At 47.5% G+C, this 13,028-nt stretch overlaps 1 protein-coding gene across 18 annotated transcripts in view; it reads left to right on the top strand.

Annotated features, from left to right (window-relative positions):
• LOC129737165 (uncharacterized) overlaps positions 1-10,862 on the top strand; it is a 92,430-nt gene extending 81,568 nt beyond the window's left edge. For 17 of the 18 annotated variants that reach the window (XR_008734685.1, XR_008734682.1, XR_008734692.1 and 14 more), the window contains 2 exons: positions 4,950-5,065; positions 5,287-10,862. The gene's annotated coding sequence lies outside the window, so the exon portion shown is untranslated. The remainder of the gene's footprint in view (positions 1-4,949; positions 5,066-5,286) is intronic. The other variant, XR_008734683.1, reaches the window with a different exon arrangement.
• Positions 10,863-13,028: the final 2,166 nt, after the last annotated feature.

Genomic DNA, 13,028 nt, shown 5'->3' with positions numbered 1-13,028 from the left:
ATACTTTTGTGAAAAGAAATAAGATGTGAGTATATATAGAAATGCCTGTTCAGATCCAATTGACATAAAAGACTATAAAACTGAAGTTAAATTAAAAGTGAAGGGAGCTTCCCACATCACACGTTAGAGCTGGACTGGCGTCGACTTTACTGGCCCAGCCTGCCCAGCAGCACACACAGTGCCGGGTGCTGCAGGCGAGACGTCACAGGGTGCTGCCGTTTAAAGTGCAGAAACTCGACAGAAAACGTGTTTTCTCAGGGGGGACTTTAAACTGCAGGGATCTCTGCCCTGTCCAGAGGCATGCACAAGCCCTCAGTGTAACCTGCTGTGGCCGCAGCCCCCCGCATCCTCAGCAGTGGCAGCGGCTTCCTCTTACATACCCAATGGAACCTTCTCTGCAGAATAAAATGAAACTGCAGGTATCATCAGGTGTCAGCGTGGTGTTCTGTAATGGGGAGGATTTACTGCTCTGATCTTCTGCAGGGTGGGAAAGGCCATAAAAGCAATGCCACTGAGACTGCAATAAAGTCAGAGTCAATTCTCCTGCATCGCCTTTGAGGAAGGAGGTGCTTGCTGGTCCAGGCTCTGCTGCTACCCCTGCTCGTGTGGGCTAAACCAGGCGTCGGGGGACTCTGCAGCCCCCATGTGGATGGGCAGAAGATGCAATTGTGCTGCTGTACCAGCCCTGCAAGGGCAAACTGCACTGGTGATACCAGCAGCCGCTTTAAAAAATGCAGACAGTTTACAGTTAGCTTTACTTAGTTTACTCTGTTGTTTTATCTCTTGGAATGCAAAGGCTGTGCCTTGTTCTAAAACTGAATTGAACAGAGCTGCAAAGAAACACAGTTGTGCCTCTGGAAAGGCTCTGTCCCACAACCCTTGGCAAACCACTGTTTTTCAGCTCTGAAATAGGTTGATTTGTTTGTCCCCTAAGCGGGAACAAACCAGTATCACCCAGCACTTACCAGTGCCGGGGCACTTCTCCTGGGTTTGCGGAAAGACCCCATCTCCCTGTGGTTGTGTTTTTGCCAGGGCTGTCAGAAAGTCTGGTGCTGGCAAACAGTTACAGAGCTCTTGCACTGAAGCAGCTGAGCTGAGCTTGAAGCCGTATTAAATCTTGACATTTTAAGAGAATAAAATAAATAAAAAGTACTCACTGTTTTACTATAGCCCGAGCAGAACCTGCACTGCTCCTAAAGCCTAAGAACAGCAGTTATCGTACACAAGGAAAGCTCTTACAAGTTACTCAATTGGGAAATAAATCTAAAAGTCAAGTTAACCAGCAAAATACTGAACTTTTTTTGAAAACGAGCACACTGTAGCGGTCTATTTCTCCAAGAGGAGGTTGATTATAACTGACATCATGAGACTTTACAGCCACAAAGGCTCCAACTTTCAAAATATTTGCAGTCCTTGGAGCGCTGAACTGTGGCGGTCCTCGTGCTCTCATGTCCTGCAAGCACCAGGTGAAATCGCTCCTCTTCGCCCTTGCAGCCAGGACCTATTCAGCAAGATGAGCTTGGCATGGTTTTCTCCTCTTGTCTCGCCTTGCCGTCCCTTACCACAGTATTTCCTTTTCAGCTGTTCTGAAAGAGTGACTCTCTTACTTGAGTGTGTTTTGGTCCATTAAAGAAATGAAGAACTGCATGAAAAAAGGATTACATGCTATGGAATCCCAACAGAATTAATGTTAACGTCTGTGTTTATATTAGATCTTTCTTTCTTTCTCACTTCTTTAGATTGCGACAGATGCGTATAACAAAGAAAATGGGGAAATATGCACTGCATCTCTCCGTGTGTGTGTTTTTTAATAAGGTTTTGAATGCCATTAAGCCCAAACCCCCCAAATCTTGAGCTTCAATGGAGACTGTGATCATCAGTGTTTGAAATTATAAATCTAAAAAGTACAGCTGGAAAACAAGCATTTGAAATCTGAAAATATTGTGCCTGTAGGACTAATTATGCTTTTGCAAACTTTATCAAAACATTGCTGTTTATTTAAAGTTAGCAGCACAAGGAACACCATCGTAATGAATGGTGACTATTATGACTCACGCACACAAACATCTATTTTCTGAAGAAAGTGACAATTAAGGGCTTACAATGGATTTTGGTTGTTTTAAGCTCTCTGCCAGGACAATGCAGAATTGGAGACACTGTAAGTATAAAGGATGCTGAAAGCCTGTTCCCCGATTTCACAGGACACTTCTCAGTTTCCTCTGAGGTGCACACTGAGGGTCAACTCACCACTCAGAGTTTACTGTAAACTCTGGAGATGGGGCGCTGATGATGCGAAACTATCAGGGTGATGGCAGTTAAGAAGCAGGTATCTTGAAAATTCCCTCTTCTTCAGCCCTGGTAGGGAAAAGACCCCAAACCCACTAGAGACATGTAAGGTTTTTCTCAGGTGTGGTGGAGAAATGCTGGTACCTGCTGGAAACAGCAGATACACACAGGATGTAAAGTACTCGAATTACTCAAAATCCTGAGTCAAGGCATAACAGTGAGGAGAGTTTCATAGTTCAGCACAGCAGTCCCTTGTAAAGATACCTGAATTTGGAGCTAATTTCTTTGCCTACCAAAGATGAAAATGTAAAAGAGCCTTTTTCTCTCTACTTGTCTGTGTATCTAATCTCAGCAAGTGAAATTAGTCTGCAGCTAGGTGTCTAGCTCCTATTTAAATAGTAATAATCCTGGATTTATTGTCTCTCCTCTCTAATTTACTCAGTTTTTTTGTGGGTGAGATTCCTCTTCTTGCCTCCTTGATCCCCCCTGTGTCGTTTTTACATGATGGAGGTGTGTGTGTGGGTTCCTTGTGTCCGTGCAGTGCTAGGATCCGTTGCCCTGGGGTGTATTGTGCCTAGCTTGTCCCTGCACACCAGGATTATTGCAAAATCTTGGGTGAAGCTCCCTGCTGCCTGCGTGCCTGGTGCGAGGGGGGGGCCCGGGGACCCCTGGCATGGGGGACGCGGCTGCGGGTGCTCGGTGGCACCCCTGGCACGTGGCTGGGCAGATGCCTCCAGGGTGCCCTTTCACCCAGGTGGAAACCGGGTGGGAAACGCAAATGCAGGGTCAGCTGCAGCTGTGGGGTCCGGGGGTGTGATGTCTCCCACCAGGCTTGGTCCCACACCAGGGCTGCACTTGCAAATGGTGTCGGAAAGCGGAGAAAGAGAAAAGGGGCTTTTATTTGTACACTCATGAGTGTATCACGTTGTGATTTGACATCACTCAGACGGAGGTCGCAAGCTGTGCCCAGCTGAAGTGAGAGAACTGTGCTGGCAAACGCTTTAAAAACCATTAAATTAGACATAGAAAATCTTCGAGAGAGGATGTTAATATCTTTATCATTTCCTCACATTTTTTGTTGCCTTTTATGCAGACATGGTTACAGATTAAAACTGTCACATTTTTAAAGGCCGGTAGATCCTGTGCTGTGCAAGTTTTTTGTCTCAGAAACAACTTTCATCGTGAACATTATCATACCAGGTTGCTTCAGCTAGTGCCACGTATAATTTTAAAACAAACCTTCTCTGTGAGAGAAAGGCCATGATCCCCTGACGGTGGTGCAGCGCGGCGGGCAGCGCGGGGTCCCCCCGTCCCGCGGGGAGGAGGCACAGGGTCTGTGCTGCCTGTCCTGCCGTGTGCCGGGGGTGGCTCCCGTGGGACACCCAGGAAGGGGGTTCGGCAGGCAGAGCTGGGAAAGCTTGGTCTTCCGAGTCATATCCCCACGGCACTGCTCAGCCACGGGCTTCTGCCCGTAAGAGGAGGCTGTGCCGGGGCAGCTAAGGCAGCTCCTTTCAGAAAAGGTACCATTTATCATCCGACTGCTCTTTCAAGGGAAAGATGAAATAGGGCGATTTCGGGAAGATTTCAAAGCACCCAGAAATTTGCATTGGAGAAAGACCATGAAAGAGGCATTTAGTGGGGGGTCCAGGGAGCTGGGTGGTGGGTGTCCATCATCCCGTGGGCAGAGCCTCAGCAGCAGGGGTTGCTTTCGTCTGTGGCTTTTATGCTGCCCAGTGCCTGGAGTTGTCTTCCAACGAGATGATGCAGAACAAGAGGATTCATGAGGCATAAAATAGAGCAGTTATTAACAGAATAAATGCACTAGAAACATCCCACTGCAGCCAGTGTGTTTGCACTCTTCCCTGCTCTCTCTTTGAGGGGCAGCAGGAAAGAAATTGGGCCTGAAGCAGTAATGAGGTGAGCCAAAGGAACCACAGTAGCTCTCCTGCAATGAAATATTGCAACTATAACTGCGGGCTAAAAAGAGGTGAGGCTGAGGTGTTCTGTGTATGAGGATGGTAAGGACAGGGCGAGCTGATGGCTGACAGTACCCAGGTTTTCTGAGGTGACTGCAGACACCTGTGTGACCCAGGGATGCTGAGCAAGTGCCACATCGTGCAGAAAATCACACTGTAAAAAAGTCCCTACTCCTAACTCCAAAGTTAGGAAACAGTGTACAGTGCAAGCTCTTCAGTCCTGTGGATGGGAATAATTACAGGAATGGAGAATGCAGCAGGCAGACTTCCATAAGTGGTCTCTGAGGGAAGAAGAGGGGACAAATATATTTTTTTTTTTAAAAAAAAAAAGACAAGGAGAAGTGAAGACTGAATGACAAACCAGGCAGTAATGCAGGGCTACCAGGAGAGGTGGCCTTTTCCCACTGCTGCTAAAACATCTCATGCTGAAAACCTGATGCTATCAGACCATTTTGGACACCCTGGGAAGCACATGCTGCAGTACACTGGCGAGAGGTAATGCATGTACTAGGGACTGCTATTAGTGAAAGGCTTCATCATAATACTTTGATTTCCCTGGAGATGAAGTAGGTGCTCAGGTCTTGGAGAGTAAATCCAGGTCCTTGGCAGCTGTGCTGTGGATTTCAGTGATTCCCCAAAGGATTCATCAGTCTTTGAATTTTCTCTCCTCTGTGGCCTTTCTCCCAGTGGTGTGAGTCAGCCGTGTTCCTCCTCACAGATGGGACAAACTCCCCAAACCTGGATCTGGTAGATTTGAGTGTTTCCTGATGAGGATTCAGTTTCCTGATAAATACATTTTGCAGGTATGAAAAAGTCCCTGAGCCACATGCCCCAGGAAGTGGGAGGCTCCGGACTTGCAGAAAGCTTTTGATCATTAATTCTCACTCTTTTGGAAGTGCTGAAAATACTGCCTCCATTGTCCAAGGAGTTTTATGTTTCCTTTAATGCTCTAGTATATTGATATTCTAAATATTTACAGTGTAAAGTAAACTTATATCAAAGCTTTCCCGTTTTGCTTTCTTAGGTAAATCCTGTTTAACACCATCCCTGAGAGACTAATACAACCACCAAGGTGCGCTTTATTTTGTGCTGAGGTTTGGACTGGGCTTGAAGTTGCTGGTGTGTATTTCTCTAGAGGAACATTCTGTCCTGGCAGGACAGACTGAGCCAGACCGGCCCATCCTCCCACCCAGCACACGACCCCTTGGAACGGCAGAGCCACGCCGCACGTGCACAGGACACGTGCCGGGACTCGCATGGCCAAGAGCTCTGCTCTGAGCACATCATTCAGCTCCACCAGAAGCATCCGCCCGGGGAATCCCACAGCCTGCGTCGGGCCACGGTGAGGTGCCTCATCCATCCCACCGGCAGCAGGCAAACCAAGCTGCGGACGGCGGCGGGTGCTCAAGCACGTGTAGTTGTGTCAGCACCTCGTCCATCTCAGTTTGTGGGAAGTCAGGTCTGAGCCGCAGCAAGGTACCAAACGTGTCAAAGAGTTTGTGGGCCAGAGGGAGCAGACACAGCAGTGCTCTTTCTCCTGTTCCTTCATCTGCCTCTGGCTCAGTCGGTGAGAGCACATCTCTGCACTCCTCCTTTCTCCTTTGGAAGCAGCTGAAGTACCACTTAGGCAGGTGCAGTCTTACTCTTAGTGATGTCGGGAAAGAGTTAATTAAAGGCAATTCACCTGGGATCACTGGGTTAGGTTTTTGGATGTGCATAACTTTGGAATCCAGATGCCTGTTACTGCCAACAAGTGCCATGGAAGCCTTGTTTTGCAAGAGGAGAAGGAGGAGGTCAGACTGCAGTCTGTGAAGCTGACTACATGATACTACATCCCATGGACAGACAGGAGTCCTGGTATCTTTTTATCTGCACAATTAATTTTGACTACTGAATACACTTAACATATGCAGGAGGAAGAGCGAACTATTTGTTAGCATTTGATGCGGTTCTTTTAAACTGCCGAAGTCTGGCATTGCAATTACTACTCTTACACTATGCACTTGCAGTAATTTACAGTGGAAGTCAGAGACATCTCCGAGTTAAAAGCAGATCTCCTGTGAGGAGGATGTGACAAAGTTTAAGTAGAAAGCTGATCCCCTCTGCAGGAATTCAGAGATGCATCTTGATATCTGTAAGGCCTTGTAGGATGCAGGTTTTTGTCTTCTGCTTTCAAATTGATATTCTGTTGCTAAATCTAGGCCAGCTTCACTTAATTTTTTTTTTTTATGGTGTCTCACTTTTTTAATTATTGAGCTCAACTCCACAATGGTTTGACTCTTTTTGATGTGCAGCAGCTGGTCGTGGACTCTGCAAGCAGGACTGCATTTGAAAATCAAGCGAAGGAAAGTGCTGGTGGAAAATGGATAAAACATGGATTATTTCCTGTAACAATAAGAAAAGTGCTGTGTGTGCAGTACCGTCTGTGATCAAGCATGCTGCTGCAGCGTGCCGTGCCTGAGTTTGCGTTACACAGTTGACTGGAGCAATTTGGGAGAACACTCTGGAGTGATGGGAGCATCATCCCAAAGTCCTGGATGTGGAGCAGCCATATGGGCACCTCAGTGTTTATCCTTCTGGATCTATATCTTAGCCTGTGTGGACAGCATACCGTAAATGTAACCTGGGCAGCCAGAGGAGCAATAAATCAGGAGTGAGCCCAAGAAACCGAGGCTGGTATGAGCTTGTGCTGCAGAGAGGGGTATGTGATGTATATCTGACCTTTCAGATGTGGGGGAAGGATATTTCTCTGTTTATAGATACTAGGATTTGTGATTAAAACTGTATAAAAACAATGGCTTTCATGCATTGCGCTTTGAGGGCTCAGCCTGAACTGGTTCACAGAAGCACGACCCAGTTCCTATACAGTGCTGGCTTTCAGCAGCCGCCCCTGCAGGAGGCAGGGCTCCGTCCAGAGCCTGCTGCAGTTAATGGAAAGGCTCCTCTTCATTTCCCTAGGACTTGGATCAGATCCTTAGAAGGCAATTTGGGTAGTGAGGTGAGAAATTTGGGATGACCAGCGTATCAATAACACGAGCATCAAGCTTCACTCCCTTCACCTCAGTTCACAAACTAATTCCAATCCAAATGCTAAGCAGCAGACCTTCCACATGTTGCCAAGGCAGATGCAGATACTAAAAGGTACATTTGTAAACGGGTCTTTTTAATGCATCCCTCTAGTGTGTTATTTTTGTACATTTATTCTTAGTTTCATCATGGCTTCTGGTTTTAGTTACTGTCCTAAGGTGGTGCTCTGACTGTACCAACACCTGTTAGACCCAAATTTTAATGTGATTTAGATGAGAGGAGGGTGGGCACTTTCTACTCCACTGACCCAGTCTCGTGTTTGCTGGGAGAAGCCAGTGGAGCAACACAGATTTGTCCCAGTAACTTTATGGAAGGTCTTTGTTCCTGTAGGATCCAAGCGCCATTTTCCCTTTCAATATTTATTTCTTAAGCTCAGCATTCATGGAGAAAACACTGGGCACTGATGACTTCTCACAGCAGCAGTGCCCCTTCCCCCAGGCACCAGCGGTGAGCCTCACGTTCCTGGCGCAGCGGGCGTGTGTCTGGCTGTGCCTGTGGTGGAGCAGGTCACGCTGGGGAGGCGGTGGGCAGGGGCACTGCGGGCACTGCGGGCACTGCGGGCACTGCGGGCAGGGGCACTGCGGGCAGGGGCACTGCGGGCACTGCGGGCAGGGGCACTGCGGGCAGGGGCACTGTGGGCAGGGGCACTGTGGGTAGCCCAGTGCCTTCGGGGAGCCCGTCCACGTAAACATCAGCGTTGTGTTGAGTGGTGGTACTTGTTTGTGGAGGAGACGCGTGTCCTACTGAGAACTTCAATAGCTTTGTGCTTCATGTGTTTCTGGCATGGTATTCCTAAGAAATGCTGATTGTGTAAAATGGGATTTTGGGTGAAACCACCAACGTTTGCGTTTAGCATTGCCCTGACAGAGCAAAGAGAGGGGGGATGCTTCTCTCTGCGTCTCGGTTCAGTGCACTGGGAAGGTCCATTCCCGGATTGAGGTAAGCGAACAGGCAGGCGGGTGAGGATTCATACACCAGCTTTCAAGAGACCATTCCCTCACAGTTCCTTTGTCCTAAGAAAGAAAGAAAGTAATTTCTAGAGGATAATTTGAATTACTGTCTGAAGGTGCATTTTTCTATTTCTTTCTCTCCAATACAAGGATGGTTGGGGTGGACAACCCCAACTTCTCTGCCTCTGAGAGTGGGGGTGAGGCACGTGGCCCCGCAAAACTGGCAGCTGAAGCCCGAGTCTCTCAGAAGGAGCAGCCTTTCCTTGCTTGCGGCAGTGTCCCAGGGTCCTGTCATTGCTCGGGGCGCAGGAGGGGTGGGGGTGTGCTGGGTGCTGCTCTGCAGAGCTGTGCATGGACCCAGCGGTCGCACTGCGCCGCTGCCTAGCGGGTCTCTCCCCTTGTGCGGAGGGGCCGGGAGCCCGGCAGCCTTGGCCCTGCAGAGGGGTTCAGACCCCGCGGCGAGGCCTTTGCCTTGCGAGCCCTGTGCTTCCGTGCGTGTGCGCTCGGCGTTTGTGAGCGCTGGCTGCTGGCTCTGACGGCCACCCGGTACGTTTGTGCGGTGCCTGCGGACGCTGCGCGGGGAGCTGGGCCGGCTGTCGGCTGCCCCTGGCGCGGGCGGCTAGGCAGGGGGAGCTCAGCCAAACCGCCTGCTAGCCCAGGGCAGGGGGGGCAGCTCCAGATGCCCATCCAACTTTATTGTACAACTTCATTATTGTCTGCCGTCATAAATGATTTCTGGGGTTTTTTTACAGTTTGTCAGAACTTTAAACTCTTGCATCAAAGTCTTGCTCTTGTCCATCGCCTTGTAACTTGGTAGAAGGGGTACAGGATACGTCCCTGATCGTGCGTGATTGCTGCTGGGTAAGCGCTTGGTGAGGCCCAGGAAACAATGAGAAGAGTATAAATATCAGTTACAGAAGGAGATGTTACTGGACTCCTGTGGCAATTTCCTATGGTAATAAGCATCTAGGAGGATATTAAAAATGTCATTTGTGCTTTAAAAGTAATAATAATTGGAATAGATTCTGGCATCTTTTATAACAACAGAGCTAGCAATTATTACTGGGGATATTTTAAAAGAAAACAAATATATTAAATAATTAGTTAATTGAATTGCCAATATTGCTGATGCTGCTGATATTATTCTGAAAAAGATGAGATTAGCAGCATGGTTTTGCACAGTTATATTTGGTTGGAGATAAAATTAAGAGGAGGACTGAGATGCATTCAGCTGGCTCTGCCCCGAGGCTGGTGTGCGGTGGGGAATTCTGCAGGACCCTGGTGCTCAGGCACCTTGCCGGCAGCTCACGCATATATCCATTCCAGCATTTTACTGAATCTATTTTATTTACCCATTGGAGCTGCGCACTGTGGACATTTCCCTTGGAAAACCTCTCCTCCCACCCTGCCTTTGGCACAGTCTCAACCCTCAGTTTGTGCGAGCTCCAGACCTCCAAACGCACCCCTTCTCCGTCTGGACACCAAAGCAGAGTGACAGGTTTTGGAAAGCAGTCAGCACATTGGGTGACCCCCATGGAACATGGCTGTGCAGTGCTTACGTAGGAGGGAATCTGGCTGGAACACCTGCCCTCCGCACGCTGAGCTCCTGGAGAGGGCAGGCTCATTCTCAAGCCTGCTGCTCGGTGCGTGCCTTATGCCGCCAGGTGCTAGCGAGGGGTCCCCGCTTCTCAGCCCAAAAGCTGTCCTTGTCCTCATGTACAGGGCTTCTCCAGGTGCCCCAGGAGTTACCTCTGTGCCATCCATCGATTGCATCTGTGTGGCTGCCAGGGATGGATGGCTTAGAGCTCATTGCAAGATTGCTGCTTACACAACTGGGTCATTCATGCTGAAAACGGACAATGTAAAATGCTGCCTTCCCTCCTCTCACAAGCAGGAGCTGTTTTTTCCTTCCAGTGCCGGTATGCAGGCTCCCTGTGCTTCCCAGTGCAAGAGCTGCAAAAGCAGCCTTCAGCTTCATGCACCTTCAGGCTTATTCTTTCTCCTGTAGCTGGGACACATGCACTGCGATCCACGGCTCAGCCATGGGTTTCCCTGCTGCATTTCCGTTTTCTTCTACAGTTTCATCATGCCAGTCACATGCAAACTTGCATCTACATCTATGTATCTATATCTACGTGCACACATGCAAGGATTTAAATGCATGTTCAGCAGAGTGACAGCCCTGGTTTGCAGGGAGAGCTGGAAATAAGAGGCTTAGCATGTACCAACTTAAAAATACAACCTTTTGTGATAAAACAGGATTGCTATTACATTTTTCATCCTGCTACAGCTCTCACAAGGAGTAAAGTGGTGTGGGGTGTTGCTGTTGTGAGAAGAAAGTACAGACTGGAGTCCCTTGGTGCCAGGGACAGGGCAGGGTGCCCCGGGGGGTCCGTGTGGCTGAGGGCTCTGCCCCTGCCTTCTCCCCACAGGGGAACAGGGGTCTATTTCTGTGCTCTTTAGAGACCTCCATGGGCTGAATCGATTTTCATTATTGTAATGCACTTAAAGGATATTTCCTTTCTTTAAAGAAAATAAATGCATTGTTTATTTCAAAACTGAAGATGTGTGTGCAATTTATTTCCACCCAGCAGACACCAGGAAGCATAAATGCCTGATGAAAACTTATTTTGCCACATTTGACTGTCTCTGAACTTGTCAATAAAAGCACAGGGCTCTGCAAAACTTGTCCATCATAAAGTAATACCCATTGTGTGTTGTCCTAGTTTTAAAAGAAACAAAAATATTTTGAAATTGATGTTTCTTGCCACAACCTTGATGACTGCTGTGCTAGTATTATTTCTTCACGTCTCCCCTTTAGTGAAACAGAATTTTTTTCCGAGTCTCAGTGGTAAAACCGAATCTTTAAATGTTTAAAATTCTGCCTGTGCATCCCATGGCGCTGGGGCACACCTGGGAGAGCACAAGGACTAGCAAATCAGCGGCAGCCGCACATGCAACATCTCCGTTAGGAACCCGTGGAAGGAAGCTCCCAAAATGCTGCTTACAGAACAGTCACGGATTAAATGCAGAAACCAGAGGCCTCCCGGCAGACGTAGCTGTTGGAAGGGCTCTGGTTTAACAGCAGCAACAAAAAAGTGCCCCGTCGGTCCCCACTGCAGCGTGTGCTGATGCAGACACCTGATGCAAAGCCGGGGGCTGCTGGCACGTCCCCCACACCGTGGTGTGCTGGCCCTGCACTGGCTCAGCGTTGGCACGGGGGCTTCAACAGCCTGGGGAGTCTGATTTCTGCAGAAATACCCAGAGCAGCTTCCCTAAGTCCTGCACCGGGCACTGCCGCCGTGGCTCCGTGCTCTGCCTCTCTTCAACGCCACCGCTGCTCTCCGCTCCGGAGGCTGGTTTTGTGAACTTCTCTGCCTACAGTTGGCAGATCTCTGTAAGGCAAATTTCCTGATCTTATGATGCCAATGGGGAAGAAAGCCTGCTTCTAGAAACTATTATATTTCAGCTGAATGGTCCAGGTGAATGCAGTGAAAGGGAACGTGACTTCTTTTACATTGCCACTCCATATCCTGCTTGCTTTTTTCCCTGGGTTAAATAAAACAGCAGCATGCTTTGAGCCCAACAGCAGAGAGCTTTCCCAGGCAGCATCGTGCTGCTAATTGTATTTTTTATTTTTATTCAGCATCAGGCAGCCTGTCTCACAAGAGAGTTCTACCTTTTACCCTTTTTTCCCAGTATGTTTTCACTCTTACTCAGTCTCAAGAACCACTCACTAAAGGAGCTAAACCTAATCTAAATGGCTTCATTCAGGCTGCAATCTCCAGGCATCTGGCCTTGCCGCGTACTACTGCACTCCCTCTTTCTTTTTATATAAATTATAAAATATATCCAAAAAAATTTCTGGTTGTAAGTCTGAAGACGTAAACATTATTTCTAACTGGCGTTCAGAGAAAAAAAATAATTCTTTATTACAACTTATCAAGCCATGCCAGTTGTCAATTTTATGAGTTTTTAAAATAACATCTAATGTTAACGTGGCAATGAATCTGTCTTAAGACACACTACCCACTCACATTTTATTTCCTCTATTAAAGGAAATGATGTATAAACACTATGGGAAAGCATGGATCAAACTTTTTAGTATCACATATAGTGCAAAGAAATCCAAGCACAAGCAGCTGGAGGAAAGGCGAGTGCCGTGCACGTTTCCTCTGGGCTGCGGAAACCAACAATTATTTTATCTTGATCCAGCTGCACAATAAACAGGAACAAATACTCCATTGTGGGGAGACTTTAATTTTGGTTTCACCATATTTATAGTGAGTGGGTATTGCTTGCTATAAAAAGTATGTTTAGGTCAGATGGTTATGCTTTAACATTTATTTTATTTTGGAAGCCTTATGATTACACTGTTAGGCCCTGATTCATGGGTGACCTTCATGCATGAACCCAACTTAAGGCGTATAAATAGTCTTATTGATTTGAATTTTAACATTGATTATAGTGGAGTGAGGTGGAAGTCAATGTGAATAAAAGTAATATACGGTGTGCCACCATCGTTCTCAGTAACACAACAGTGGAATTAGAATCCACTACAATCTTGCTAGAAAAAATAGCAGGCTCTCTTTTTGTGATGAGGTATGGATTTTAATCACTCTTGAATATACTGGAGTTCAATACATTCTATTTTGTCCTTACAAATCCACACACAAAATACAGGGGGTTTTTTGCATTTCTAGAGTTGAGAATGTCAGTGGTTCAATTT

This window comes from Falco cherrug, chromosome 12 (assembly GCF_023634085.1).
Source record: "Falco cherrug isolate bFalChe1 chromosome 12, bFalChe1.pri, whole genome shotgun sequence".
Taxonomy (NCBI): domain Eukaryota; kingdom Metazoa; phylum Chordata; class Aves; order Falconiformes; family Falconidae; genus Falco; species Falco cherrug.
The sequence above is the reverse complement of the archived record's forward strand: the minus strand, read 5'-3'. Positions and strand labels throughout refer to the sequence as shown.